Source organism: Bison bison, unplaced genomic scaffold, assembly GCF_000754665.1.
Source record: "Bison bison bison isolate TAMUID 2011002044 unplaced genomic scaffold, Bison_UMD1.0 scf7180017864080, whole genome shotgun sequence".
Taxonomy (NCBI): Eukaryota; Metazoa; Chordata; class Mammalia; order Artiodactyla; family Bovidae; genus Bison; species Bison bison.
In genome coordinates, this window is record NW_011494652.1 from 4,625,524 (window position 1) to 4,630,505 (window position 4,982).

The following is a 4,982-nucleotide window of genomic DNA, read 5'->3' on the forward strand; positions in this document are numbered from 1 at the left end:
GCGCCGCAGTCCGGGCACGCTCCCAGGAGCCCGTCGCGCGCTCCCTGGCGCTCGCCCGCCCGCTCTCTCTTTAATTTAAAGTGACAACCCCGAGCGCTCTCTCCGCTCCCGGGAGCTGCGCGGCGCTTCCGGGGTCTGAGCCGAAGATCCCCAAGCGCTCCCCGGATCCCAGGGGTCGTGCGAGGCCGAGACCAGCCCCGCGCTCCCAGGCCCAGGATGAGTCGGAGTGGGGGCTGGGGATGTGCTGACCGTGAGCTCCGGGAGCACTGGGCTCCGAGTCCACAGGCCCCGGTTCTAGCCCGAGCGGCCGCACCCCCAGTTATCCTGTTCCCTTTCTAGGGCCTCAGTTTCTTTTTCTGTAAATAGGACTTGATACTGTGCGCCTCCTAAGTACCGGTCAGAAAACAGGAAGCTGCAGGTGGCCCCTTCTCTGAATGGTAAAACGTCATCTCACTCCTCACAATGACCTAATGGGGTCGTGGTCATTCCTCTCTCTCTCTCTCTTTTTCCCCTTTTTTAGCAGAAAGAAACAGCCTCAGAGAGGTGAGATGACCTTCCCAAGGTCACAGAGCCAAGAGTCAGCTAAGATTTGAACCTAGGTGGATGTGACTTCAAAGTCCATACTCTTAGGACATACCACTTAGGGGTCTGTGCTTTCTTTCCAAAGGAATGAATGAATCATTCAGGAGATATTTAGGACGCCCCCGCTGGATGCTAGGCACAGTGCCAGGTGTGGGCGATCTTCCATCTTCCGGGAACAGGGGGACAGGTCCCTCTCTGCCGGCGCAGTCTGGCAGGGAGGCGCACACGCATTAGAAAGGGCTGGGATGTGCGCTGGAAGGTGCCACGTGCTGTGGGTGCAGTAACCCTGAGAGCAGGCTGGGTGCGTCACTGGTGGGGCTTCTCAGGGGATCTGTAGGATCTGGGGTGGGATGGGGTGGGGAGGGGGCAAGGTTCTCAGGTGGCAAGCCAGAGTGCTAAGGCAGGAGTGGTTTCTGGATCATCTACGCTCTGGGACTTAGAGACTGAGAGCACACTGTGGGGTCCAGGAGCTGGGTCTGTGCTGGTTTGGGGGCAGGGAGGGGACACCCTTGATCTAGAAGGCAGGAGGACCCCGGGAAGCCAGGGAGGCAGTTTCACTCTCACTCACAGGGGGCACCCCCTTTTCAGTTCATTTTATGGATTCTGAAGAAAAAGGAGACAAAGGGCATTCGTTATGCTCCTCGGAAGGAGGAAGGGCCATGGGCTCTCACTGACATTTCTCATTTAACTTAATCTTCATAGCCAGCCACCTGCAGTTCGGGATGACTGACCCATTTTCCACATGAGGACACTGAGCCACTAAAGGGTTCCCGATTCAGGAGGGAGCATTGAATTAAACACACCATCAGCACAGAAAATGGTATACCCTGATACTAGCTTCTGTTGGAGCAGCAAAAAGGTGAGATTGGTCAACAACAACAACAAAAAATCCAAATAACCCAATTGAAAAATGGGCAGAAGACATTATTAGACATTTCTCCAAAGAAAACATACAGATGGTGACCAGTAGACGCATGAAAAGATGCTCAACATCGCTAATTATTAGAGAAATGCAAGTCAAAACTACAGTGAGGTACTACCAATACCTCACACCAGTCAGAATGGCCATCATTAAAATAAGTCTACAAATAACAGATGCTGGAGAAGGTGTAGAGAAAAGGGACCCTCCTACACTGTTGGTAGGGAGTGCAAGTTGGTACAGCTACTATGAAAAGCAGTATGGAGGTTCCTCAGAAAACTAAAAATAAAACTACCATATGACCCTAAAGTCTTACTCCTGAGCATATACCTGAACAAAACTATAACTCAAAAAGATGCAGACACCCCTATGTTCACAGCAACATTATTCACAATAGCCAAGACAGGGAAACACCTAAAAGTCCATTGACAGACAAATGGATGAAAAAGCTATGGTATGTATATACAATGGAATACTATTCAGCCTTAAAAAAGAATGAAATAATGGTATTTGCAGCAATATGGATGCAACTAGAGATTATCATATTGAATGAAGTAAGTCATAAAGAGAAAGACAAATACCCTATGATATGACTTATCTGTGGAATCTGAAATACGGCAGAAATGAACCTATCTAAGAAACAGGAACAGACTCACAGACACAGAGAACAGACTTGTGGGTTGCAAAGAGAGTGGGGAGGGAGAAGGATGGACTGAGAGTTTGGGCTTAGGAGATGAAAATTATTACATTTAGAATGGATAAACAACAAGATCCTACTGTATAGCACAGGGAACTATATCTAATCTCCTGGGATAAACCATAGCAGCCAAGAATGTTAAAAAAGAATGTATACATGTGTATATCTGAGTCACTTTGCTGTAGAGCAGAAATTAGCGCAACATTGTAAATCAACTACACTTCAATAAAAAGAAAATTTTTGAAAAAGATGAAGGGGCTTCCCTGGTGGTAGAGTGGTTAAGAATTCGCCTTGCCATGCCTGGGACACCGGCTCAATCCCTGGTACAGGAAGATCCCACGTGCTTCCAGGCAACTGAGCCCGTGCTTCACAGCTACTGAAGTCCGAGTGCCCTAGGGCCCGTGCTCCGAAACAAGAGAAGCCACCGCAACGAGAAGCCTGCACACCACACCTAGAGAGTAGCCTCCACTCACCAAAAGTATGCACGCAGTAATGAAGACCCAGCACAGCCAAAAATTTTAAAAATAACAAAAGGTGAGGTTGAAGCTGGTCTGCTTCTGGTGTCAGTGTGGCGGGCTGATGTGGGAACTGGAGTCTGGAGTGAAGTTGAAAGGAGGTCTTGTCAATTTCATGTTAAAAAAACCTTTCAGTGACCAGAAAAAAACAGAAGTACAGGCACCAAAGACAGGGGTTACAGGTGCCTGCCCACAGGTGAGCATCTAAGTGTGCGGTGGGACAGCCACGGCGATGCACTGCACAGCAAAGAGAGCCACCACCATCTGCAATGGGTGGATGAGTGTTACTTGTAATGTTGAGCGAAAGAAACCAGTCACGGGAGATCACATGGTGTATGGTTCCATTCACAGAGAGCTCAAAAAGCAGGCAGAACTACCCTCTGCTGTTAAAAGTCAGCATGGAGGTTACCCCGGGGGTGGTGGTGCCTGGACGGGGGATTCCAGGGTGCTGCTCATGTTCTGGTTTTGATCTCAGAGCTGGTTCCACACTCCCATCCCCCACTCCTGCTCTGTTGTGTGTGTTTGTGTGTGTGAAAATTTGTGGCACTGCACACTTCTGATTAGTATGCATTTCTTTCTTTTTAAAAATATTTATTTATCTGGCTTTGCTAGGCCTTAGTTGCGGCCTGCAGGATTTCTCTGGGGCATGAGGTGTCTTTAGTTGCAGCGTGTGGGACCTAGTTCCCTGACCAGTGATCAAACCCAAACCCCCTGAATTGGGAACACGGAGTCTTCGACACTGGACCACCAGGGAAGTCCCTGATCCATGTACTTTTCGACATGTGTGATACACTCCAGTACGACTTACAGAAACACCCGAAAACCTTGTGTGGCTGCCCATCACACTGGAATAAAAGCCAAACTCCTTTCTGTGGTTTACAAGGACCTGCCACGCTCTCCTCGCCCTCCGATCTCCTGCCTCTCCGCCTTCTGCTGCTCCCAACACCTGCCAAGCCGTTGCCACCTCAGGGATTCTCACTTGCTGGCCTCTCTGCCTGGAAAGCACTTTCCTTGCTCTTGCCAAGACTGTTTCCTCCTCCGTTGGCACCCCAAAGAAATCACCTCCTCAGAGAGACCCTCCTGACCACCCCACCTACTCCTCCACCCACAGCACACCGTTTATTCCCTGCAGAACACCAGCCATAATTGGCAATTATTTTATTTGTTTACAGTTCATTTTATGCATCTACCATGAGACTAATAACCACAAACACGCAGCACACTTACCATGAGCCAAGTGCTTTTCGAGCGTTGTATTAAGGCATCGAATCTTCACCCCAGCTCCATGGGGAGATACTATTCTTAGCCCTATTTTACAGTTGAGGTAATTGGGGTTTGTAATACGTGTTCATGGTCACACAGCTGGAAAGTAGCAGAGCCAGGGCTTGAACCCCCTGGCTCCAGAGTCCTTTCTTTTAACTCTACACTTTGACAGATCTGTTTTATTCCCCTGTAGTATATCTGATACAGTACCTGGCACACAGTAGGTACTTAATAAATGTGTGGAGTGGTCCAGTGGTTAATGATCCGCCTTCTAATGCAGGGGACATGGGTTCGATCCCTGGTCGGGGAAGATTCCACATGCCTCGGAGCAACAAGCCTGTGTTTGTTGGAGCCCACATATGCTGAAACAGGAGAAGCCTGCGTGCCACAACGAACACCCAGCAGCAGCCAAAAGAAGATGTTCTGTGCATGAATGAGTGAATGGAGTGCTAGGGAGAGGCGGTGGCGGAGGGACGGGTGGATCCCGGCGTGGGTGTTGAGGGGAGGGGTCGTGTCACAGAATCCGGAGTCCCAGTAGCAAGATAACCGGGGAACTGACAGCAGGTGGAGGTTCCCAGACAGCTGGAATTAACTGCAAGCAGCAGTCAGGGCCCACGTCTTACCTGGGTCTGGACACATCTCCTGCTCAAGGGCAGCCCACCTTCAGCCCCCACTATAAACCCTACGAGACATATAGTCATTCATGGAGTGGGGTCTGCCTTGAGGGCATACACCTTATCTGGGGTCCCTTGCAAGATGTAAGCCCCCCAGTGAGTGATGACCCACCAGGTGCCCGGGCTGGGGTGGCCCTGGGGAGAGGGACACAGCTCACATAAATCACCTGCCTCTGGCCGGAAACTCTCTGGACCTTAGAACCTCCCCAGGAATGAGAAGGTCCTGTGTGACTCAGAGTCTAAGGTATGGCTACAGGGCCAGTTGGTGAAGGCCACATCCTGCTTCATCCTCCCTTTGCACATCACCCTAAAGAGGTCACCTCCCTTGAGCC